Source organism: Rattus norvegicus, chromosome 2, assembly GCF_021556685.1.
Source record: "Rattus norvegicus strain SHRSP/BbbUtx chromosome 2, alternate assembly SHRSP_T2T, whole genome shotgun sequence".
Classification (NCBI taxonomy): domain Eukaryota; kingdom Metazoa; phylum Chordata; class Mammalia; order Rodentia; family Muridae; genus Rattus; species Rattus norvegicus.
Window position 1 is genome coordinate 244,088,992 of NC_141535.1, and position 26,981 is coordinate 244,115,972.

At 48.3% G+C, this 26,981-nt stretch overlaps 1 protein-coding gene across 1 annotated transcript in view; it reads right to left on the reverse strand.

Annotated features, from left to right (window-relative positions):
* St6galnac5 (ST6 N-acetylgalactosaminide alpha-2,6-sialyltransferase 5) overlaps window positions 1-26,981 on the reverse strand; it is a 168,225-nt gene that overhangs the window by 27,642 nt on the left and 113,602 nt on the right.

Consider the following 26,981-nt stretch of genomic DNA (forward strand, 5'->3'; position numbering starts at 1 on the left):
CATCTTATTCCAAAGCTAAGCACAGTCAAGGCCTTTGGATGCTGGAAAACCACATTGACTCTCAATAGAAAAAAATACCGCCATGAATCACGTGACACACAAATTCCATGCCAACCTTGGAATGAAGAGTTAAGATTATTTTTCTCATTTGAAGGCGTAGGGGAGGACAGAAACGGCAGCGTCTGTTTTCACTTATGTAAATGAGGTCTCAAGTTTACGGCTTCAGACTCTGGAACTGGAGACCCCCAGATTCCTTTCTGAAAAAGCACCCCATGATGCTGCCTGGGAAGCCAATGGGTCCAGCGCCGCTGACAACGCTCAGCCAAGCACCTTGAACCGATGAGTCTGTTTCCGAACGCCTAAGGGCTATCAACTTAAACACACCCTGTTCATGCTTAATGGAAGTATTGCTCCCTTCTTCTAAGATTATGAAGTTCGAGCCCGAGCGCAAGACCAGGAAGTTCAAAAGAAAACGACTATGTGACTGTCTCTGTGTAGCCAACAGTAAGTTTGATCTCCTGATCCTCCTGCCTCTACCTTCCAAGTGCTGGGATGACAGGCGTACTCCACCACACTGTTATGCGGTGCTGGACCCTGGACTCAGGGCTCCACTCGTTCTCAGAAAGCATTCTGCTAACCGGGCTGCACGCCCAGCCCAGTGAAAGCATCCAGAAGGGAGGTTGCCTTGCCCATCTCCCCCAGAGCATTGCTCTTTTTGGTTAATTATGGACTGGGCACCTGTCTCCGTGGTGTCAGGAAATGGGATCCATCTAAGCTCTGAAATACTCAGTTTTGTATTTACTGCAAGAGTTTCCTGAACCGTGGGTGTGATGCCATAGCGCGACAGAGTGCTCCCCAAGACCTTCTCTCGTGGCAAGGTGGGCCCAGAGTTGTTTGAAACATCTGTTAGATATGGGAACTTGGTAAGTCACGGACCTCTATGAGGTTTCTTCAACTCTAGCAGGGGAAAACCCCTAATATACGGGCAGTTTTGTTTAAGTCATTAAGATTAGTACTATATGACCTGTGAAAGTGGTCATTGCATGTAGCAGAGCCCAGCAGACACATGGACTTGTCACAAGAATTAATCAGTAACTGACGTTGGAGGTAGAGGCGGGTATAGAGTGCCTGTGATTTTGAGGCTAGCACATCCTCATAGCCAATTCTAGCTCAGCTGGGCTGCACAGTGAAACTGCTTCAAAAACCATTACCATTTAACATGGAGCATGTGGTAAATACTCAGCAAACCAGGACTGGGCCCTTTGAGCTAATGACGGACACATGGACTTGAGAAATGAGAGACTCAGCCACTGTCAGTTATCACCAGGAATGCAATGTTTGGCCATGCTTAGGTGGCTGTGCTTAGGTGACTGGGTGTGATGGCTGTCCTTGTTAGATTGACACATCTGGGAAGAGGAAGACTCAGCTGAGGAAATGCCTCCATGCCTAGGACATGTCTATGGGACATTTTCTTGATTACACATTAACAGAGGGGAGCCCACCCCACTGCGGGCGGTCCTACTCCCTGGCAGATGGTCCTGGGTTATCTGCAGAAGCTGTCTGAGCGGAAGTCAGTAGTCCTTGTCCTCCCCTGGTCTCTGCTTCAATTCCTGCTCTGTGTTCCTGTCTTGAGCTGCTGCCTAGGCTTCCCTCAGTGATGGAGCATGACCCGTGTGTGAGTCAAGTAAACCCTCCTGAGTTGGCTTCTAGTTGTTGCTTTTTGAGATTATAGTATATTATTTCCTCCTTTCTTCCCCACCTACAAATCCTCCCATGTATGTCTTCTTGCTGTCTTTCAAATTCATGATCTCTTTTCCCATCAATTGTTGTTAAAGAATGTGTGTGTGTGTGAGTGTGTGTGTGTGTGTATGTGTGTGTGTGTATGTGTGTGTGAGTGTGTGTGTGTGAATATGTGTGTGTATGTGTGTGTGTGAGTGTGTGTGTGAATATGTGTGTGTGGTTGGTGTGAGTGTGTGTGTGTGAGTGTGTGTGTGAATATGTGTGTGTGTGGTTGGTATGAGTGTGTGTGTGTGTGTGGTTGGTGTGAGTGTGAGTGTGTGTGTGTGTTTGTGTGTGTATGTGCTTGTGTGTTTCCCTAAATGGATACAGGTTGGTCCATATAATGCTACTTGTGCATATGTCTCTGTGCATCTTAACATAGCAGAAGAAAGCAAACCAGTGCATGGAGCTAGGCAGTCAGATGCAAAAAAAGAGGGAAACGGAGCCCACCAAAGCTCTAACGTTGGTGAGAGACCATGGGCAAAGGAATACATCAAGGTATGACAGGGTTTATGGAGGAGTCTGAGCTGGAATCTGACTGGTGGGGATTAATTAGGCCACTGCAAGGCTGGGGGTGTTTGAAGAAGAGTGGCCAAGTAGCAATTCATCGAGTGTTCTGTGTGTGCTGTCTGAACTTATTTATGCGATCATAGTTATCTCTCGAATAATCCTGTAAAGTATCACTGCTGCTACTTCACAAATCAGAAGTGTGAAAGATTAAAAAATAAAATAACTCTGCTCGTGACCACATAGGTAGGAAAAGGATGACTTGGGTTAGAAGGTAGGGTATGTGGCTCTAGAGCCAATGGGAGTAGCTGTTAGGCTAGCACAGGGCACTAGAGTAACTAGAGTGTGGGGGACTGTGGAGTCAGAAAGGTACAATCATCAAAAGACTGTGCGGTGGAAACCAACAGAAGAGGGGATCTTAGGAGGAAGAAGTCATAACAGGACCGGATGTGGAAAATGTCCTCTGCACTCCATGACTAGGGCCATTGAGCAAAGGAGGAAGCAGCAGGTATGGGGAAACAGAGCCCGAGAAACATGATCATTACCACCACTTCCTCCCCCTCCCCTCCTTCTTTTTCTCCTCCTTCTCCTCCTCTTCCTCCTCCTTCTCTTCTTACTCCTCCTCCTTCTCCTCCTTCTCTTCACAAATCCAAATTTTTTGAAAGTTTTAATTTGTATTTTGGTCCTATAAGTGAACATTCTTAAATGGAACTCTTTTCTAAGAATATTTAGAACATTAAAATGTTTCCAGTTATCAGATCGACACAAATCCTTTACAAAGGTTTCCTGTGTAATCCTCATTAATGCAAACCTTTATGAGAATTACACTCTTGCTGCAGATCTTCAGTCTTTTCTGTAGTAATAAGGCTACAGAACGTTGAAAGGACCGCTAAGGGCTGATAGCAGGTTGTCAGACGGGAACGGAGACTCTCAGAGCCTACTCTGACAGTTTCTTCAGTGACTGACCCAGTGCCTCAGGATGCCTGTGTGTTAGAGGTGAAAGTTCTGCATCCTGGGACTCCTTCAGTCCTGGAAAAACAAGCATCGTTCCTCATGGGAAGCCCGTTAAAGTGTCCTGTGACAACAGGAGCTTCTGCAAGCATCAGGGTCTCAGACACGGGAGGGTCAGGAGGCCAAGCCTATAGGTGACCTCAAACAAGTTCCTAACCTCACTCTTTAAAAACACAAGGGACCAACAAGATAACCTGTGGCCCAAAGCTGCTGATTCCTTCTCCAGCTCATCTATTCTGATGTTCATTTGACTACCTTTCATGAATACTTAATTTGCCCTGAGGTACCATATAACTCAGAATGTTTCCTTCATTAGGTTACTTTATTGTTTTTTTTTTACTTTTTATGTTTTTATTAGTATGTATTAATCATATGTAATAGTGGGTTTCATTATAAAATTTTCATACGTGTATTTTTAATCATATCAACCCAGATGAGCCTCTTTTGGCCTCTTTCCTCTTCATAATAAATGTTCTTTCTACTTGCGTGTGGGGGGGACAGGGAATGGAAAGAGGAGGAGGAGGAGAGAGGGAGGGAGAGAGAGAGGAAGAAGAGGAGGAGGAGAGAGAGGAAGAGAGAGAGGGAGAGGTGAGGAAGAGGGGAGGGAGGGAGAGAGAGAGGAGGAGAGAGAGGGAGAGAGACGGAGAGAGGAAGAGAGGGAGAGAGGAAGAAGAAGGAGGAAGAGGAGGAGGAGAGAGAGAGAGAAGGAGGAGGATGGGGGAGAGAAAGAGAGGAGGAGGAAGAGGAGAAGGAAGAGGAGGAGGAGGAGGAGAAGGAAGAGGAGGAGGGAGAGGAAGAGAAGGAAGAGGAGGAGGAGGAAGAGGAGGAGGAAGAGGAGGAGGAGGAAGAGAAGGAGAAGGAGGAAGAGGTTCTTTAGGATGGCTTACAGGACCTGGGCACTTTACCTGGTAACTACACTACGGAGAAAAATGTCTTTTCTTTCCCTATCAATAATTAATGGCCTATAGATCCTCAAGAGAGCAGGGTCCTTGCGAGTGTCTCCTCCCTCACTGACTGGGTACTGACTTCCCATCTTGTCAGAGCATCTGTTGGCTCAGGAGTGCAACGGCCCTCATCATGGGTGGTGGACAGGGATTCCCGCACTCCCGATCCTCCTCTTCCTCCACCTCTGTGATGTGGGCCCCAAGTCTCTCCAGGAAGTGGTTGGTTCTCCCCATAACAGTCTTACCACTATCACACCAATGGCACACCCTGTCTGGTTGGTCATTAACGTAGCAGTAGGGACTAGAGCAGAGGAAGACCATGGGTGGTGATTCTCTCTGGCACCCTGTACCTGCTGGCATTTAAGAGGGCTAACCAGCAGTGGGAATGCTTCCAGCCTAGTTTCAGACTGATTTTTTTTTTAAATATTCTGTGTTGAAAGCATGTGGTGTCCCCAGTAACTGTCTAGTTCTAGTGGGCAACCACGCTCAGTGTTACTTGCTCACATCACTTCAGGGGCTTCAAGGGTCTCCCTGATGACAACCTGGGAGGTAGCCCACATCAGGCTTTGTCGTAAGCTCACTTCAGTGAACCTGGACCTAAGGCCATGCAAGCTGAACATTCCAGGCTGGTTTTCAATTTTCAGTCACTATGCTCACCATGACTGGGAACTCTGAAGAGGGATACCTGCAGCTTCCTGTAATTGTCCTGGCGACTTCTCCCAGCTGAGATTGGCTGACAGGTGAAACGCCCCCACCTCAGGAACACTCCAGGGACCTCCTCCATTTCCTTCTCTTTCCCCGCAGAAGAAGATCTTTTCGGGGAAGGAGGATTCAGCCTCTGAATGTGCTGCACATATTCTCAGAGATCGCCAAACAGTCAGAACCCACCCGGAGTTGATCCAAGCCCGAGACAGTCCTCTTCCTGGCCCACCCACATAAGCTCTGTTCTCTCAGCTCTCCCCTCACTAGCACCCGCTCTTAAAGCTGTGTTCACAGGTTATGCAGTGCAGAAAGATTGGGTTCTGCCTGTTGCTAAGGGGTATCAGTAAGACCACTCTGCTCTCCTACATATGACATCACACTTCTAGCATCTGAGAAGAGGGCGTACAGATGTTGGGGCTACTTCCAAAGAGGAAATTGAGTCTGGTTCCTGCATCCTGAGGGACTAAAAATCACACAAATTTCGAGACCCGGTCTCTTGGGGTGTGCTGCAGTTGCCTGAGGGAGTTCTGTTCTTTCACATCTCGGCACCATTCAAATTCTAGAGTCTTGATGACGGGGGTGGGGGAGCATTCACAGGGGGTAAGCTGGTTTCTGCTGTGGTGTCTGTGTGCTCTTCACGAGTGGTAGGATGTAGGGTGGACAGTTTGCTAAGCAGAGTGTGGGAGGATCGACTGGGTTCTGTCTTTGAGACAAAGGGCAACAGAGGAAGAAGGCAGAGTGAGAAGCTCTGAGGGGAGTTTTTACCTAGGAAGAAGGCTTGCCTGTCTTCTTCCTCATAGTATCCGGCCTCCCAGACCCTCTCTCCCTCTCCATATAGTCTCATTTTCTCAGTAGTTGTGTAGCTTGATGGAAAAGATGGCCATCTATATTGGATCACTCCAATCTTGGCAGTGCCCTGAGTCCTGACTGTAAAAAGGATTTAACTTGTCTGGGGGTGTGGCTCAGACGGTAAAGTCCAAGGCCCTGGGTGAATCCCCAGCACCACAGATGACATCACTTGGGGTGTAGACTCGGGAAGATCAAAAGTTCAAGGTGACCCTTGTCTACATAGTGGTCTGAGGTCAGCCTGGGCTACACGAGAACCTAGGGAAAGTGATGGTTAAAGGAGTGACTCGCAGCTTCCTGCTTCCTGTACTCTACGGGAACACAAGGGCAAAAGGCACACAGGTGGCCCAACCTGCAACTTGCCAGGAATTGCCTTGGTTCTGATGCACAGTTGGATGGGGACTGGCTGAAGACACTTGTCTTCAGTGAGAAGGCAGTAAGAGCATCGTGGGTAGAGCTCAGGACACTGCCTGAAATGAACGGCTGGCTGGAAACTGTCCCAGGACACAGGAAGGGCCATTAATCCCCAGGAAGAGCTCCATGCCAAGGTCATTAGAGCTGGTTCGAGGTGACAAATGCCTGGGAAGAAATTCGAGCACATAAGGAGTCCTGAGGTGTTACCAGAGGCTTCCTCAGAGGCCTGGCACTGCAGAGCACTCCTCTCATCACCCCACGCAAGGGGTAATCAAACTGCTTAGGAGCTGTGGGAAGTGGGTGGGCAGCAGGCTGTTTAGGGGAACATGAGTGTGTGTGCACACATGGAACTCTAATTTTACTTTTGCTGTTTCTTATGTACTTGGGCAATTTGCAAGCATTTTCTACCATTATAGAACCCAGTTCAGTGTATGTCCCCTTCACTGGGACTCAAGATGATTTTAGAATGGGTAAATTCATCCTTCTATCACATTCCTTCTATAAAACACCCCACAAAATACACAGATGCACACACACACACATGCACACACGCATGCACATGTTCACACATGTACATACATACAAACACATATGTACACACATACCCACACATGTACATGCACATATACATGCTCACACACATGCAACACACACATGTACATACACACAAACACGCACACACACATACACGTGCACACACATACACACAGGATAGGGAAACATAATTTCTGTCATGGCTAACCCCTTCACACTGTAGTGACAGGAGCAGTTTTATTTGAGGAAGGGAGCTAAGACATCAAGGTATGATTTTTGTCACAGCCGGAAGAGCGGGCAGAATTCTCTCTGTGACCCAGCTGATGCCTCCTGAGCCTTTCTTAAGAGAACAGAGCAAGCCAAGTCAAATTAAAGCTGACACCTAAAATGCCTGGTGATGTCCTTGTACACATTTATAGCCGGCAACACCATGGCTTCACTTCTTAAAACTCTGATTTATTTGGCAGGGGGAAAAGTACCTCAGAATGTGATGCCCATTAGCTCAGGAATGACACTGGCCTTGCCCTGGGGGAGGGGGGGAGTGAGCCCGTTGGTCTGGAGCAAACAGATATATTAAATGGCTTTAGGTGTTTCAAGACACTCTGGCCTTGCAATCTGATGTTTTCCTGTAATTACCAGGCTGTTATTAGCTGTCAGTCTCAGTTCAGGCACCTTGGCGGGAGCCACGCTGATTATTTAACGTGAGTTGCCAGGAAAATGTTACTCTCCCAAAAGCTTCTTTTCCTGCAGCTCAGTGACAGGGCCTCCCACCAGTCTCAGGGGCCCCAGAGCACCCGCAGTCTTTCTATTCAACTTCCCCCTCCACCTAGTGCTCTCTACATTGTTTCCTTCCATTGTCTGGATGAGGAAAGTCAAGCTCCACCTGGTCTCATGGAGTGGGTGTGTCACTGTGGGTGTGGCATTTGGAGTGGGCGTGGCCTTGTTGGAGTAGGTGTGGCCTTTGATACAGTGTCAAGTCTAAAAACATTTTGTTTTTATTGTTGCTGTTGGCCTCAGATCTGCTGCTTGTACTTCTCAGATGAACACATGGGATAAATTGCTTAGTTTTTTCAAGGTCCATGTTTTCATCCATAGCATGAACGTGGGGGATTTGATCTCAGACGGGAGGCTTGCCATTTCAATCCACAGGGCAATTGCCCCCAATGACTCATCCCCTGCGTCCAGGCTTATTCTTGAAGCGTGTCCTCTAGCCCCGTAGTTCATGTACTTCTATTGGCTCTGTCTTCTACAGCTCATCCTTGCCCATCTCACGCCTCCCACCTCCCTCTAAGAGACCAGCATCTCACATCAGTGCCAATAGCATTCAGCTCTGAGCTGAGATCTTTCATTCATCCCTTCACCTGTGTCTCTGTCTTGTAGGAGTTCCCAGGGTCATCTTCAATATGCAAATCACGTTCTGTCATGCATCTGCTGCATCTTTCGGTGGCTTCCCGTTGAGCCAATAAACCCCCAGACTCCCTTCAAGCTCTGTGCCTTAGTCCTACCATCTGCGGCTTGCCCTTCAGCTGTCCCTCCAGCATGCTCCCGTACAGTCATCTCACCACCTTCTCCCCACTGCTGTCTGTCTGATGTGTGTCATGCTGACTGTCCCCTCTCTGTGAGACACTCCTTCAAGCCCTTCATGAGTAACTTCACAAGCCAAGAAATCCAGTTTCCACCTCACCTGCAGCCTCTCTAGTCACTTGGCACGCTCTCCTGTGACCCAGGTTTTGCTTTATTTTTATAATCCCACGCATCACCCTAAAATAATCCTAATTATTGTTTTTTTGTGCCTACATGTTGCTGTCTTTCTTATAGTCTGGGATGTTAAAGGAGAGAGATTATCTTATTTATATAGTTTCTGTAGCACCACAAAAGATGCCCAGGGGTGTTCAACAAGTACGTTTGGACAAATGATGGAGTGACAGGTGTGTGGAACACTTACACGGGGCATTGTACAAAGAATTGCACATGGGTAAACCTGTGTTCAGTATCGACGTTCAGTTGATAGCCAGGGCCAGAGACTTCCTGACTCTGGGAAGTCGATTCTGTTTTCAATATTGGAGCTTTGTGTATGCTTCATAACCGTGACTAGCCCTGAATTCACTTTAAGGGGAGGCCTGGGAAGGCTCAGAATTTCCTTTTAATTTCGTTGTATTTTAATGAGCTTTTAACATTCAGCCTTATTAAGATATAATTTGTATGCCATTAAATTCACCCATTTTATTTTATTACAGTTTTTGATAACAAAGTCTCATGTAGCCCAGGCTGGCCTCGAACTCACCATGTAGCCAAAGATGACCGTGAACTTCTGATTTTGCCCCTTACGGGTGTGCGGTACAATGCCTGGTGGCTGATTTTAAATTCAAATTAAGTGGGCATTGCCATGACCTAATTGAAGAATATTTCCATCCTTCTACAAAGAAACCCCAGGCCCCTATATAGGCCCTGTTCACTCCCTGACTGCCCACTTTGACCACTGGGTGACGTTTTATCTCCTGCCAGATTTTTCTTCTTTTGCTGTTCATTGTAAATGGAATCATCAACTGTGGTCACACACTCTAGTTGACTTGTTTGTCTATTGGCTAGAGTGTGTGTGTGTGTGTGTGCACGAGTATGTGCGTGTGTGAGCATGTGTGTTCAGTTCATGAGTACGTGTGTGTGTGCGTGTGTGTGCGTATGTGTGTTCAGTTCATGAGTACATGTATGTGCATGCGTGTGTGTGTGCGTGCGTGTGTGTGCGCATGTAAGTACATTTGTGTTATCTCGTTTATTTTGATTGGTGTCATGAATGTTCAGATACAAGCCTTTATGTGAACTTATACCTTCCTGTCTCTTGGGGAACATGAGAGTGATATTTCTGGATCCTATGATCATCTTGTTTATATCTTACAGACTGCCAGCCTGCTTCCCCAAGCAGCTGTACATTTCTCACTCCCAGAGCAGTGCACAGGGCCGCTCTGCATGTCTGACAGTGTGTCCTGCCCTCTGTTGGATGACAGCCATTCTGAGGGGTGAGGGGATGTGCCTCAGGACACTGCTTGTCACTTTCATGTTTCTAATTTGCCCAGTTTTGGGTTTCTGATGGTGTGTATTGTACGCCCCCATTACACTAAACAAGTCGCCAAAAGTAGGAGACTGTTGAAGTCTGAGTGCTGCTTTGTATGTGCTGGGTCTGGTGTTGTTCTTCAGTGTCAGCCTGACTGGGTAAAAGTGCCCCCATGAGATCAGTGAGGCACACCAGGGTGTCTGTGGGGATGTTTCCAGGGAGGTTAACTGAATGGGGGAGATTCACACTGAATCTGAGTGGCACTGTCCCCTGACTGTGATCCTGATTGAGGCCGTCACATGACCAAGCCTCCTCACAGGAGATCAAAAAGGAAGGAGAAGGCTGACTGAGGGTTGGCCTTTCTCCTTGTTCTGACCTCTGCTTGCCTTGAGGACTCTCCTCTGCCATCGGCTCCTGTTGCTTGGCTGTTGTGGCCAGCAAGCTCTGAACCCAACCCTTCAAAACTCTGAGCCCTGGTAGAGCCTCCTTCCTTAGGTGTCTCTGCCAGTGACCAGAACGTAGCTGACATAGTCCCACTAATTTTCTTCATGGTTCTCACACAATGGAGGACTGGAGGTTTTCATTTTGGCGTTCGGTGTTCTGATAGATGTTCTGATGTTAGATGTTCTGGAGATAGCTGAAATAATTTATTGATCTCTTGTGCCTTACTTTCTTGGTAAACGATAGATGGTTTTCCATTGTTCTCCATGAGTGTGCACTGTTGAAGGGTGGGCTACACCCTAGAGCCTGCTTCTTCCCAGGGATGCTGGCTTGGTGGTTGGTAGTTTACCTGGGCTCACCTGACACCTTATGATTCCATGATGCAACCGCCTTCACCCCTCACACAATTACTCCCTGGAAGACAGGCCACATAAGGACCCTGGGCACTGTTTAGTGTAATTAGAAGGCAGCTTCTCATTAGCCTAAGGTGATCTTGACTGTTGCTGGACATGTCTGTTTCTACAAATCTGGCTCACTTAGCATCTACCAGCTTTGAAAGAAACCTCAGACAATGTGAGCATGAGCCCAGACGTGGGAGGTACTGAGCTGATGGCCATGAGAACTGAGAGTTCTATATGTGGCTGAGTAAAAAGAGTGGGGAAGCTAAGCAGCACTTGGTAGCCATGGTACATGCTCCAGGCCAGGCAGGCCTGTTCTGTTAATGAAAAACAAGTTTCCTCTCCCCCTACCCTTTCCTTTGCTCAACACACAGCTCTTAGGCTCCAACTATCTATGTAATGGGATCCCCTCAGGCAGCTACTGTGTTCACTCTGGCCATACCCTACTCAAACACTGGAAGGATTGAACAGTACAATGACACAGATTCCTCGCAAGAGATGGCCGTGTCTCATCCAGTCAATGAATGAGAACAACCCACATGACCAGAACAAATGTGCAGCACTGGACAGGAGGGAGCCCAGCCTGGGGGCAGGCGTGGGTCCACATCTTAGGCCCACCACTGTTGGCCGAGCATCTTAGATAAAGAGCTGGGCACAACACAACAGAAGAAATGGAGCAGGAGGGAGCAGGGAAGAGAAAGAGAGGGAAAAGGAGGTGAAGGAAGAGTGTAAATGAAAAGGGGTGGAAAGGAAGAGGAGAAGGTAAGAAGGAAGTGGCAAAAAAGTAGGAAGAGAAGAGGAAGCCTGTGTTTGGGAGGGGACTGGTTGGAAACAAAAACTGGAAATTAGAAATCATGGAGAATCTAGAAATCCAGAGAACCAAGAAGACAGCAACAGCGCAGAATCCGAGAGACCAGGAATGTGGAACCTCAGCAGAACCGTCTAGAAGGTGGGAGGCATGCCGTGGAACGGCTCTCACCACTGAAAGGCACAGTGCACATAACACCCTGCCTCTCAAGAGGTGACACGAGCAACTGTCATCCAGTTATCAAAGGCTGGGGTCAAACTTTGCTCCCTTAGGTAGGAAGGTACAAAGACAGTTTGGAACCTTCAAAAATAATCCAGACAGGTAGGATTTGGTGCTAAGAGGGGTCGTGCTTATGGTATTTTAAGCTTCATTTGCTTATCAAATTCATTTCCCAGCCACACATTGAAATGAGGTGCTAGACTGAGAAGTTATGGCTGGAGGGAAAATGAGCATTACGGTCCGCACTCAGGTAGGATAGCGAGGTGAACTTCCTCCAGCCCTGTGCTTCCTTCCGTCAACTGTCACATGGGCGTGGCTGTGTGGCCCCACATATCTTCAGTTACTGTGTCTCTAGGCTGAACCACAGGCCTCCTGAGACAAGAGCACAGGTCACTTGGAATCTTAGGAAGGAGGTACGCCCACGACTCTTTGCCCTTCCAGTGACCTCACTTGCTGCCTAGTGAACTTGACATATGTAGATGTTGCCAGGGTAAAGGGATGAGGGCCAAGCCCCTGGGTCACTACTTCAACGACCAATTAAGAAGTCTCACTTCTCTTTTGACTGTGTGTCCAAGAAACTTATCTTTATCTATCGCACCTTTTGGGCAATCTGGGGCAGCTTGTAGTAAGAGTCATTTTACACAAGGACATAGGAAACCTGTCCGGTTGGTGCTTCCTGTAGCCTGAGGTTGGTGGACAGGTCCTCGTTTTTTTCTGAAGGACGTTTCTGACCACAGCTCTCAAACTTGCTGATCTAGAACCCAACCCTCCCTCCCTCCCTCCTCCCAACACACACACACACACACACACACACACACACACACACACACACACACACGGCAGTCTGCATTTCTAAAAGGAGTCCTTCAGCTGAAGGGGTTTGCAACCCCCACAGGGAGAGCAACAATATCAACTGATCAGACCTCACAGAGCTCCTGAGGACTAAACCACCCACCAAAGAGTACACATGGAGGGACCCATGGCTCCAGCCGCATATGTAGCAGGAGATAGCCTTGTCTAGCATCAATAGGAGGAGAAGTCCTTGGCCCTGTGAAGGCTGGATGCCCCAGTATAGGGATATGCCAGGGCGGTGAGGCAGGAGTGGGTGGGTGGGAGTGGGAAGGGGGATAGCATTTGAAATGTAAATACAATATCAAATATATATATATGTAAATAAATTTTTAAAAAAGCGTCTATCCTACTATTTCATTAGCCCTTCACTCTCTCCGCACTGGGTCACACTCGCTTTTCTAACCAGTTCTTGTCCTTGCTTCTGTCCCGAGGCCAGCCTTCCTTCAGAGCACACTGCCTGGCTTGCTAGGCCTGGCGTGCCCTCTAAGGACACACCACTTCCGACCCTGTGCCAAGGCCAGCTGGCCAGCTGAGCTTTGGGTCCTGAAGATTGCTGGGTTACAATCCAATGACCAGCCAGCTTTCAGGCTTGAGGAAATGCTCCCATTTCTTGGTTCTCTTAGCTGTCAAATGGTGGAGGGCGTGTGGGTTCAGGGGTGAGTTCTGCTTGCTCCTCCTGCCTCCTCCATGTCCCTCCACCACCATGTTCCCCCTGTTGCAGCCACACACTTGCCACCCCCTGGGGAGGCATGGCGACTTTGTGTTTCTTTAAACCTTCACGCCTACCCTGTTTCACAAAGTGGTTAAAGACATCAGCCGAATGAATGAGCGCATGAATTCTGAGGTGGCGGAAGGCAAGTTTCATCTCCCTATTCTTCATTGTTCAGAGAACGGCACGTTTTATTTCTTATTTTATTTTATTTTTTGATCCTGTTTAAATTCTAACCAGACAATGCTAAGACCCTTTTAAACATCCTGGCACTTTGAAAGGGCTTTGATCATTTGCACACCCACTGGTGAAGCCAGGTATCCCTAACCTGGGGGATGTCAAAGGCGAAGGACTTGGAGAGTCACGGTGGCCAGGTCCAGCAGAGCGAGGCGGGCCCTTTGTCTTTGTGCGTATTCCTGGACACTCGGAGGTTTCAGAAGGAAACCGCACAGGGGTTAAGTGATTCGAGGCTTCAAGGACTGCGTCTCCTTTGGAGCTGGCAGTTTGGGAGGTGCAGCGCAGGGCACCATTAAATACAGAGCCTGACAGCCACTGTCCCCATTGGGCTGGCTGGGCTCACTTTCAATTGCACTTAGGGCTGCTGTGATGTTTATCTGAAAAATAAGGCTTGCCAGAGACGGGTGTGTGGTTCATTGTTCACCTGACACAGGAAGACATCATTCTCGTATGTGTGTGCCCTCACGTATGCATGTATGCTCAGTCAGTATGCTCAGTCAGTATGCTCAGTCAGTATGCTCATGTATACCCACGCGCCATGCGCACACGAGGCTAGGGGATAACCTCAGGTGCCACCGCTCAAATGCCTCCTCCCTTTTCCTTCCCCTCCTCCCACCTCCCCGCCATATCTTCTCCCTTTCTCTTTCTTCTCTTCCTTTTCTTATTCTTCCCCCTTTCCCTCCCCTCTTCCTTTCCTCCCTTCCTTCCCTTACCTCCTATTCTCTCCACCTCCCTCCTCCTCTTCTTCTTCCCTCCTCTCCTCCTCCCTTCCTCCCCTTTTCCCTCCTATCTCCCCCTCCCCTCTCCTTCCCTTTCCCCTTCCTCTCACCTCTCTCCCATCCTCACCTCTCCTTACTTCCTTACCTCCTTAGCCCTTCTCTCTTCCCTCCTTTCTCCCCTCTTCCCCTCTCTCCTCTCCTCTCTCTTCCTCTCCTCCTCTCACTCCCTCTCCATCATCACCCCTCCTCACTTCTCCTTACCTCCTCAGCCCTTCTCTTTTCTCCCTTCTTTTCCTTTCTTTCCCCTCTCCCTTCTCTCCTCTCCCCTTCCTCCTCTCCTCTTCCTCATCCCCCTCCTTTTCTTTCTCCTCTCATCCTTCCTTCCCTTTCTCCACCTTTCTCCCTTTGACACCCCAAGAAGAATCTCTCAGTACCCTGGAACTCATGAGTGACAAGCCTAGCCAGCCATGGACCTGCCCATCTTTTCCTCCCTAGTGCCTAGATTTCAGTGCAAGACACATGGCTGGTTTCCATCACTTAGGTTCAGGGATCAAGCTCAGGTTCCCAGCCTGGTGTGGCAAGCACTTTCCTGACTGAGCCGTCTCTTCCAACCCGGAGAAGACATTTATCATTCCTAAAATAGCGTCCATTTCCCAGCCCTGTATCTGCTGTTCGATTCTGGACTTTCCTCTTTGGATGGCACAGAGACTCACCAACAGTTCTCTGCAAGCTGAGTTTATCCCCAGCCTCCCTGGATCAGCCTTTCTTCCCTCTCTACAGGGAAGGCCCCAAACCCAGCTAGCTGCCCCAGTCAGAGCTCAGGGGCTGCTCCACTCTGCTCTGCTCAGCCTCCACTTTCCACCCCAGCACAACCTTCAGTCTTTGTTCTCCTTCAACGCCAGCCCCTTGCAACTCTTACCCAACTCTTTCCCATCTGTTGTTGCCATCACTCCCTGAGATAATCGAACTTTAGAACAGGCTTCTCAATCTGTGGGTCTCACCTCCTTTGTGGGTTGATTGACATTTTCACAGTGGTCTCCTATCAGATACCCTGCATATCAGATATCTGCATTATGGTTTATAACAGTAGCAAAATTACACTTGTGACGTAACATTGAGAATAATTGTATGGTTGGGGTCACCACGACATGAAGAGCTGTATTAAAAGGTCGCAGCGTTAGCAGGGTTGAGAACCACTGCTGTAGAGCTTACTCATTGACCAGCATCTCTTGATGGGTGCTAGACAATTTTCGGGTATTATTTATTTCTTCATTTTTTAATTTTTAAGGGAAGATCTCCTGTATCACAGAACTAGCTTCCAACCCATTTTGTGGTTAAAATGAATCTGAACTTCTAATCTTTCTGCCTCCACTTCCCAAGTCCTAGAACATGTGGCACCATTCCTACTTTATGCTCTATGCTCTCTCTCCCTCTCCCTCTCCCTCTCCCTCTCCCTCTCCCTCTCCCTCTCCCTCTCCCTCTCCCTCTCCCTCTCCCTCTCCCTCCCTGTCCCCCACAACACACATCTCTGTAAGACATTATCTTATCCACAGAGTTTGGTGCAGTGCCCGACACAGAATATATACTCAATATATTACCACCCACATCAAGCCCAGGCTACCAGCAACTGGACAAAGTTAATGTTACCTCTTACCGTAACCCTCTCCCCTGTTCCCAGGTATATGCCCTCCGAGAAGGGTCATGAGCCCCACAGTCAAGAACAAGAGAACATGGAGACATTCAACCCATAACACTTAGCACTGCTACAAAGGATCTGGGGAGAAACCAAGTATCTTCCGAGGTCTATTACCTTGTAGAACTGTGAGTGAAGCCATGGGCCTCCTGTGCACAGGCAGTCGCTGTGGCACTGGCTCTGCCTCTGTGTCAATGACCTCTACCGCCCTCTAACACTTCTGTCACCACCACCTTCCCAGACTTCTCTATTAACTGCTAAACACAGTCTACATCCAGGGTGCTTGGGACCTCGTGGCCCCTGACACTCTGCTTGTTCCTGGGCTCCCTACTTGCTCCACTATTGATCGGTTTAGAAGCAGGCCTATGGGATGGCGTGGTGGAGCCACGTTCATAGCATTATACACGTTCCCAACCCATTCCCTTTTGTGTCTCCATTCAAACAAGTACTTTTCAGTGCTATGCGTCAGGCACCATCCTTCATGCTGAGGATACAAAGGACTCAACCAAATAGAGCCTCTCCCAAACAGAGGCCATGTGTGCACTGGGGAGATGGAGAGGAAAACCTGGGCTGATGTGGACACCTGCTGTGCTGTCTGCCCCTGGCTTAGAGAGCCCAGCACATGGCACTGATCCCGGGAACCTGGACGTGGGGCTATATTTCCCCTTCTCTGGGGAGTCCTTAAGGCTATCCTGCTGAACCCCTCTCAATGACACCTCTACAAGCCAATGCCAAGGCTGGAATGAGGCCCCTGAGACAAATCAATCCCAGCTCCATGCAAAGACAGACACGCCTGTGCCTCCCAGAAAACAACCTCAAAGGCTACCAGCCATGCTCTGCTTTTATGGGGAGACAGTGGGACTGGCAGGGCAGAGGGAAAACAGCCAGCGGCTGTCGAGGTTGATGCAAGGTGCTCACAGATAAGAGAAGGCAGTTCTTCCCCGGCCGGGATGCGGGAGCCTCTCCTTAGCCATGTGTCCTAGAGTCCCCCTCTTTTTCTATGAAGATGACATGGATCAAAGGTGGTGCCTGACCTTTAAAATCGGCTGCATTTGGAACCATGGAAGAATGAGCATCCCTGGGAGGTGAAGGAATACACCCAACATCCCATAGTCAGGACCCAAGAAAGCTAGGACTGAGCGTTATGTTCAAACGGCCAGCCAGCTCCTGCCTCACTGTGAGATGTCACCTCCTAACAGAAAATGAAAATCTGGGGGGGGGGGAACAGTGGCCTTTCCTAGAACCAGTTCTGGACAAGTCTGCATCTCCTACTGACAGGCTAGTATTTATGGTTCCTCACAACTGAGAGAGGTTAAGCCCCTGGCTCTGCAGGCAAGGGTTACTGCTAGAAATGACAAGATCCCTGCATGGGGAAGCGGGCACTGAGGTGAGGCTTGGAAGCCTCTCTTATCTTCCGGTCAGCCTCGCCTCCCACTCTTTCCCCTCTTATCACCTCCGCCTTGCCTTCTGGGTACCACTTGATCCACACTGGCCACAGATGTGGCCCGGGTTTCCGGCATTTCCAGATCGAACTTGATATTCCATGGTGAAAAGACTCCGGTATCTAGTAAACTGGGTTCAAGTGCAAGAATCCCCAAGTGTAAGTGGTCTGTGATGGGGAATCGGGTAGTTTAGAATTGTCCTGGGACGCGGAATGATGTTAAAGACTTCCGGCAGAGCTTTCCCGGCACCTTCCGGTACCGCCATGTTTACGTTTCGACTAAATGGAAGCCACAGGGCAGGGGCCAGTGAAGGATATGAAAAGCTGAAAGACCAGGAAGGCGATCTGACCATTGCTGAGAACACAGAGAAAGATGGTTCACAGTAGATGGGCTTTGGAGATAGGAGGCGTCTCCGAGTAGATCCACACAGGCTGGGGAAAGGGGTTCCGGTGCTCTGGGTGTGGTCAGGTCTTGGTGCACTCAGCATGGATCCTGATAGAAAGCTGTGTGTGTGGCACTCCTTCTGCATAAGTCATACCTTAGCCTGGGTGAACAGGCGAGTGGGTCCTCTGCCTACGTGTTCTAGGTAGAGTTTCTAGGCCTCATACGACAATGAAATCCGCATATCAGATGAGAAAAACAGGCAGTTTCTGGGCTCTTACCTCCTAAGGGCCAGCCCAGGGGAGGCTCACATTTAGCTGCAGATCACAGGATGCCTGTGAGGTCCAGCCATTAAAGATGTGTGTGTGTGTGTGTGTGTGTGTGTGTGTGTGTGTGTGTGTGTGTGTGTGTATAGGTACACTTGCATACCTATGTGTGGGTAAAGGTCAGAGAACAACCTCAGAATTTCTTCATTGTGTGTCATTCACTTTATTTTTTGAGGCAGGGTCTCTCCCTGACCTGGAACTCATTGAGTAGGTTAGAATGATTAGCCATCAAGTTCCCAGGACAGCTCTGTCTTCCTCCACTCAGACTGGGATTACAAGAGTGTGTCACTACCCCGATGTTGAAAAAAAAAACCCATAGTTTTTGTGCATTTATTTTCCACAGTATATATAATATACTATAATAAATAATTGGATTGGAATCTCTAAATTAAAATATAAAGCGAAGCCTTCCTATCTTGAGGCACACATTTCTCCTGAGAAATCAAAACTTCTCATGAAACATTGTCTGGAAAGTTTTAACTCCGAAGCCTGTGTTAATCTGAGGGTTATGTTGTGCACCTGTAAACGTCTCAGGAGCTCATCTGCCAGGGAGAGGGCTGGATATCGAGAAGACATCTGCTTCAGTGAGGTGTCTACAGCTCCTTCATTGTCCGTGTTTATGGACATAGTGGCAAATGAGAGCTTTCATTAGTAGAATTAAAATTCCACTCTCCTCAGAAGAGACAACCGACCCATGTGGAGTTTCTAGGAACTGGCTACAGCCCAGACAGCCCTGGCCTAGGTGTGTTTTTTATCGGCTGGAGGGAGAAGGTACCAATGGGGTGTAGCTCCGTCTGAAGGGAGTGACTGTGTCTGTCTATAACAGGCATAGATAGTCTTATTAGGAGGTCTGTTACACGATTCTAAAATTTCCCTGAAGCCTCCCGACACGGGTGAGAGGCACAACCCTGTAAATTGTCAGCATATAGACGCTAAGATTTAGAAAGCGGCTTCCACTGTGCATCCCATAAAATGTGTCCCACGAGGAAGATTAGTATCAATCACAGGCTTATTGGAGAGCGAGATGGGGTCCAATGATAACCGGGTACCATCAACTAGAGTAATGGTCTAAGAAACAAAAGCAATCAGAGAGGAGAATGGAATCTGCACAGAGAGACAGAAGCAGAGAGCCGGGTGTAATGGATCACGCTGACGAACGGGCGCTGCTACCCGGCACAAAGGCAGGCGTGAGCGATGCAGCTCCTTGCACAATGGATACGGCCGGCCACTGATCTTCTGGAGGCCTCCGGAAACAGACCTGCCACCTCCAGAAGCCCAACTGCACACAGTGGCACTAATCTACAATGAAGTCATTACCAACCTGAGACGCTGCTGGTTCCAGAAGCTGCTCACAGGAGGGGTGGGGTGGGGGTGGGGAAGCTGATGCTGTTTTCACAGATCCTCATGTGGGACCTATAAGAACAATATACCCCAGACCTAGCTGATTCGGATGCCGGGCTTACTCTCCAGGACGTGAGTCACTAAGCAGGGATGGAGGGACTGTCTGACTGCAGTTTAGAGAGCAGGCTGCTTGGACTGTTGCTTTTAGTACGTAGTCCTTCTTCCAAGAGGCAGTTCTTAGTTCTAATTGCCCTGACATGAGGCAATCTGAATGTGTCTCTCCCAGACAACAGCAGGCAGTGGGAAATGGAGATGTGTGACCTTGGAGCTGGTGAGAGGTGGCTTTTGCCACACCTCTGTCCTCAGAGCCTCAACTGCAGTGCCTGGCAGTCATGCCCAGGAAACACAGAGGCCACTTGGAGGTGTCCCCAGCCACAACTCCTGGAAGTCCCTGCTCTCAGCCAGCATGGGCACTCAGGATCCAGGGGGCCTGAGATGTGACAACAGGTACCAGAGACTCCTAGAGGCTTACCTTGCTGCATCTGGTGGGCTTTTAGAAGTTGCAGTTATAAACCTATGACTCCTGTGGTTTTGCATCAAGCCTGGGGAAGTTTGAATGCTGCCTGAAGTAATTGTCATAAGCCTCTACCCTTCCCCAAACAAAACTTTGTAACTCCCTCAGGCTTCAGGGCCTCTCAGAACCACATGAAGGTCATTTTAAAAGTGACAACAGGATGATCCCCTGAAAGACACTTGTCCTCAATGGAGACAGGGCCACAAAGACTGTACCCAGTCTAATTGTTGACATAGCCCCCCCCTCAGTCTAATCAGGACTGTTAGTTTATTGTTGGCAAAATTCAGATCCTTGGCTCAATTCCTCGAGTTATTTTAGTGATATAAACTCAGTCTAAGGTATTTTCATGTAGAATATTGCCTAAATGCTTTGCTAAGGTGTTGTAGTGGGCAGCATGTGCTGATATCTGCGACTTGAGTCTAAGATCTTTCTATTTATATAAATGAAATAATAAGGTAAGAGTTTGGACAGACAGCATGAAACCCCAGACACCCCTAAATTCCCGCGGGAATGAGGATTGGTTACAACCTTCTATTGGGGTGACAACGCACTATGCTATGTTGCCCAGGCTGGTCTCAAACTCATGGGGTCTGGTGATCTGCCTGCCTCAACTTCTCTAGTTGTTGAGATTCCGTTATATACTACCCTGCTTGGATCAAAGCACACTCAACAGCCATTGTCTGAGTCAAGAGGGATGTCCAAGCTGCTTTCTAGCAGAAGAGAATGCACACCCTAAAAGTTGTGATTGCAACCAGGACAGAAATTTCCGGAAACTTCTTGCTACTTATAGACTGCAGGGAGCAAAGCACCGTGGGTCTGACTTGTCCACGGCGTTGGGCCAACTGTAAGTCCTGTGTGAAAGTTCTGTTAGTGTGGGGCTGGATGACGCTCCGGACGGTCTGCCCAAACTGCTTCTGACTCTGACTCACTAGTTATAAAAACGCAGGCTTCTGTAACTTCCGTTCTCACTTGGGAAGCAATTTCCATCGAAATGTCACAAGAATGGACACAGAGAACAAAGTTCACTCCTGTCCAGTGACGCCAAGCACTTCTGTGGTGACAGCAAAACCCATGTCCCCTCTCTCCGCTCAGCTGACAAAGGGGACCTCTTTCTCCTTTCACAGGTCCTATGTGGAGAAAATAACACACGCTTTTCAATGTTCAGTGACACCAAGATTGCCCCTAATAAATGACATTGGGATGTCTGGATGGATCCACCCTCTGCCCTGTCATCCGGAGGATGCAATTTCTACACAATGGGACAGTTTAAGGAGGGTGGTATGTTCCCCTCCCAGAAGCTCAGGAGAATTAATGTGCTTTCACTGCTTCCCTGGGGCTCTGAAGAAGCCATCTGTCCAGTTGGCAGAGCCAGGGCCGCCCAAGTCTTTTCTTAGCCTGCATCCCGGCTCCCTTCTGACATGTCATGATCATCTGTCAAGTGATCTCTTTGCCATCTTGTAAGTCAGGGTGGCTCTGCAGTCTCTGCCTTCTGGCTGCCAGTAAAACCAGACATTAGAAACTGGTAAGGGACTAACACCAGTGATCACACGAGGGTGAAGGACCCAGGTGAGGGGGGAGGACCCAGATGGGGGGAAAGACCAAGCACACTTTGGCTAGTGTTCACCAATCCTCGACCTGGGGCAGGCATGCCACTTTTCCTAATCGCCATCATAAGACAAGAAGTCAAATGACTTTCAAGGATACTCGACATATTAATTAATTATGTGTGCGTGTAAGCTTGTATGTATGTGTGTGTGTGTGAATGTGTGTGTGAGAGAGAGAGAGAGAGAGTGTGTGTGTGTGTGTGTGTGTGTGTGTGTGTGTGTGTCTGTGTCTCGAAGCTTATAACTTCTTCATTCATAACTGGTGGCAGTCTGAGGAACCCTGAAGCAGTGGGATCATTGGTTGTATGCTCATAAGGAGACTCTTGGGTATCTGACTCTTCCTGTTCTCTCTGATTTTCAGCTGACAGGAGCTTGGTAGCTTCCCATTACTTATGCCATGGAGGACTTCCTCCCTACAGCCCCAAGAGCAAGAAGATGCTGTGACCATGGATGCTCAAAACTGTGAGCATTTTTTTTAAAAGAAGTCAAGTATTTCTTTTATTTTGGTATACTAACAGAAAAGAGAAGAAAGTGGTCTGAGAGAATCTTCTTTCTCTCTTACATTGCCTAAGGGAAGGGAAATCTACAATGGAAAGCAAAACGAATGCTGCCCCCACTGACAGCCGTCTTTGATGTGGTAGGTTCTCACCGGAATTTTACTGCCTATGTATTTATGACCAGGATTAAGGTTGGAAAGGAGTTTACGGTATGAGTCAAGCCTTTTGCTTTACAAATGAAGGCTATAGTGAAGGCTAGGTGAGTCCTTGCCTTGAACACCATGGGTTAGAAAGTCACACTCTGTTCCCAGCTCTTCCCACTGGGCTGCAGTGCCTCTCTCCCCACGGTCTTTGCAGCTTCCCACACTGTGGAGATTTGCCAAATCTTCCATAAAGGGCCGTCTCTCACTCTAGACACGGATAAAAACCACGGACTGAGGAACTCACACAAGCGTTCCAGTATCTTTCTTCCCTCAAAGCCTCAGAGCTTCTGTGGGGTGATATCCCTAGTGTTCATAGCCCTGTGGGACTCAGCAACAGGTTTAACGATTGTAGATCAGGCATTTGTCCCTGTGCCCTGGACCCTCTCCTGGCCAGTCTCATACACCTCTCCTGCCTTCATAGCTTCTAGAGGCATTCATATTTTAACCCTTAAACCCATACTGATTGAAGAATAAAATTGTCATTTTCATAGCTTGTAGAAACACTTATTCCACTCCATGGACAAGAGGAGCTCAAGAAAACAATGCCAGGCGGACTTCCTGTTGCATCAAGCCCCGCCCCCAAACCCTGCGTTTCCTTCCTGTAAGGGAGCTGGAGACTTGGCCTTGCCTCTCTTATTTTTCAGTGTTTCTTAGTGACAGTTCATGCAATGGATACTGAGATCGGGTTTCTTGTTCCCTTTATGCTCACCAAGTGATTCTGTGACGTTTTAGGGAAGCCCACGGTCCCTTTCCTGATTCTGTGACGTTTTAGGGAAGCCCACGGTCCCTTTCCCGGTCTTTGTAGCACCTCAGCTACACTTACGCGGCTGCTGGCTCCCGGTTCCTTTAAATCGTGATGCCATCCAGAGACAAGAGTCTTTAATAGCCAGACTTTTGCTCATTGTATTTGAAACGATCACGAGTACATGTCTTTCAACCACCCAGAAAGGAAACTTATGAAAAGTTGAAGATCCTAATTTCAGCCTTTGTCCCTCCTCCCGTCCGTCCCTGGACGTAACGGTTCAAAGGCTTGAGAACAGTACTATTTTCTCCACTGTGAAACAATGTGGGGAAGAAATAGACGTAATTTCAAGGGACACGCATCCCAGTGAATTTGTCAAGTCGGGGGGAAGGACACACAAAGAGGCTTAGTATTTAAATTCTGGGACAAAAGTGGCTGGGACTGGAAGTCTGGATTCCAACTCCAGCTTTGTCTCTGAGGACATCATGAGACCATGTAGAGTACGTGACATTGTGTGTGCAGGAAGGGGCACAGAGGTCGGACGGTTATCATTCATGGATGCTAGAGAATAGGAGTTGTCTTGAGAAGTGGTCGGTGCTACCCCAGGCAGGCCTCCATGTAGTCTGCAAGGAGGGATGGAGGACCTTGAGCTTGGCTGTGGATGAAGCCTATCCCTATGTCTTCAGGAATGATAGACCATGCCTGGATGGGGATGAGGCCTCCTATAAGATTCAGAGTCCCTCTGTGAGCTTCTCTAAGGCTCTCCTGCCCACCTCTTCCACCTTGCAAGCTAAGCTCATGGGCTGCCTGCTGAACTCCCTCTCCTGTCAGCACATTTTTATGTGCTGTTCTCTCTGCCTAAGATATTCTCCCATTTGGCTCACCCCATGCTTGCCATTGAGGCCTGTGCTATATCCTTAGAAAAGACTTTGAGACTCCCTTCTTTCCCCCTAAATGAAGCAGATCTCCCTTCTCTGTATTCTGAAAGCACCCTCACTCCAACCCAATTAGCGATTTCCCAGTGGACCCTGGGCTCCTGGTGGATGTCTGAGCTACCAACATTTCCAGGGGATGCATCCATTCCGGGCTTCTTGGAGGATGTTTCCAGATGAGGCTAGTATTTGAATGGGTGGACTAATGTGGTAGATTAACCCAGAGCTCTCTGGCCGACTCTTTCTGACTCTTGGTGTTGCCTGGAACCTTCTTGTCTCATTTTCTTTTGCCTTGTGCGGGGATTGAAACCATCAGCTCCTCCTGTCCTCAGCCCTTGGGCAGATAACACCAATGTGCTAACTTGAATCTCTGAACTGCAATGCTGTAGATCACAGATTTCTCAGTCTCCACAATGGGAGTTGGGGGGGGGGGACCAATTTCTCATATAAAATGTGAGAATCTCCATTAATACAATGAGTTCAAGTACTCAGTACTGACACTGGTGTGCAGAAAGTTTAAAATAAAGAGTGTGTTCACACACAGGTAAATCGGTCAGCCTCGAAGTACTGGTTGTAGACATGGCGTTAGGCAAAAGCTTATCTGGCCCTGTAGGTCTAGAGAGTAAACCCAGGCTCACCATTGTGTAGCCATACAATCCGAGGGAGCAGTCTAATGTATAAACCTTAGTTTTCTATAGTGGCACACTATATCCTTTCCACTTCACTAATCAGTGAGGGAAAACACATGGTCATTATGCCTGTGGCCTTGTGCTCTACAAGGCTCCATGCCCCATATGACCAGATCCCAGGGGACCTTTTGCATAAGGATCCTAGGATGCAAGAAAAGGGAGAAAAAGGACTTGGTTGTGGCTCTGAATGTGGCCCTGCCTTCTTCATGGTCTATTGGCACATCCATCAGAGCTCTACCAACCTGGGCTGGGAGTGGGTTTAGAAACTGTCAGACACAGCAGTCACAGATACATTCCATTTCTACAGCATCTTCGGACAGGGCAGTAGTTCCTGTCACCAAAGTCATTGCTTAGATCACTCTGAGCGTTTTGTGGCAGTGGGGGAATCTTTCTCTGGGCACTCTTTATTCATAACTTTTTAAAAAAAAATAGCGACGTTCAATCTGCCATTGCTTCCTGCTAATTGCCTGTAAATCAACCATGTGTGAAGCTCTACACGTTCATCCACCAGCATAAAGTCGCAGAGCCCTACACCGCAAACGGAAGCCTGTCATTTGGCCGATGGAACAGTAATAGATGTGGGAGTAAGTGATGTATAATGGATCATGCGATTTAAAATCCAGCATCCACATTCGAGCCGCTGAAAAGGTTAGGGGATTATGTGGCTGCAGCCGCATCAATTATGAAATAGAAAATACTCATCCTTGCCTTCCACCTCAGAAGGTGGTAAACATTTTATCCAGCTTTCTTCTGTGGGAGCTAAAGGCTCCTGCTTTTATGAATCGGCCTGGGGTCTGAGTGAGCACAGGGGATGTGGAGACACAGCCCCAAGCACGGCGGGTAATGACCCTTTGATTATGACTCCATCCACAATTTGCCTTGACGATCGATGGGAAATGAAGTGTGATCAATTTCATTCACGTACATCGTTTCCCATCGACTGACCTGCCAAATTGTTGATTGAATAATTAGTTAAAGTTCAGTCTAAAGAGAGATGTTCACAGTCTTCTCCAAGGCAAGTCTTCAGGGCACCCCAGAGAAGCCAGCCTGCTGCGGGGAGTTGGAACATTAACTATTTATCCTTTCACTTATGGGGGCAAGTCACACTGTCAATGTAAATAACTGTAATCATCCCTAAGGGACGAATGACATCTGGGAGTGGAGCAAGCCACTTAGAGGAGTATGGCACAGCCTTGGGCTTCAGAGACAGCTTTTCCTGACGGAGAAGGCCATTGTATCCAATTGCGATGAGAAAACAAGTCATGTCTATATGGCTGCACCCTACCTCTGAAAACGCAGGAAAAGGTTGACTGAGGTAGGGGGATCATGGGTTCAAGACCAGCTTGGGCTACATCATAAGGCCCATCTCAAATGAAACAGAACACTCAAAACCAAAAGACCCAGTAAGCTATGGGTGAGGAGAGGGTGTGATTAGGGCTGTGGTGGGTAAGAGAGTGCAGGAAAGGAAGCTCTGCAAACAGGAGCCAGCAGTCCCTAAACAGACATGAGCAGAGTCTCCAAGCACAAAGCACCCACACCTGGAGCATAGTGTCTAGTCAAGAAACATTAACTGCCTCTTCCTGGCCAGTCAACAGCAGCATCTCTCAGAAGGCTCAAGAAGAGGAGGCTTGGTCATACAGACACATGGACCTGGTGTGGGCTGCTAGAGCTTGGACTGGCTCTGTGTCCAACTTGGTGCACATTCTGCCCTGTGACCTCGTGTGTACACATTGGCCCCTTTGGGCACCCCCTCCCACAGCAGCCTAGGTAACTAAATACTTCACAAGTCCTCTTCTCGAAGGGGGTTTCCTAGGCTTGACTCTAACCCTAAGGTGTTTTAAACGCCCCTTTTCGTAGCTAGCACAGTGTTGTGAAATGTGTGTGGAGCATTCTATTGAATCTCCATGGTTTCTGCTCTGCCTTTATCACTGCACTGTGAGATTCCTCAGGAAAGAGGGTTGGTGTGATTTATTTTTCCTGTGTTCTTTCACACCATGTATTGTGTGGAGGACTATCTAGGTCATTGTGGTGGTTTGGATAATTATGGCCCCACAGACTCATGGGTTTGAATGTGTGACTCATAGAATGTAGAACTATTAAGAGGCATTGTCTTGTTGGAGAGAGTATGTCACTGTGGAGGATGGGCTTTGAGGTCTCCTATGCTCAAGCTATGTCCTGTGTGGCAAACAATCTTCTGCCTATAGATCAAGATGTAAAACTCTCAGCTACCTCTATGTCTGCCGTCATTCATGCCGCTATGCTTCTCACCATGGCAACAATGGACTGAACCTCTGAAACTGTAAGCCAACCCCAATTAAACGTTTTCCTTTATAAGAGTTGTGGTCATTGTGTCTCTCCACAGCATTAAAACCCTAACAAAGGCAGTCA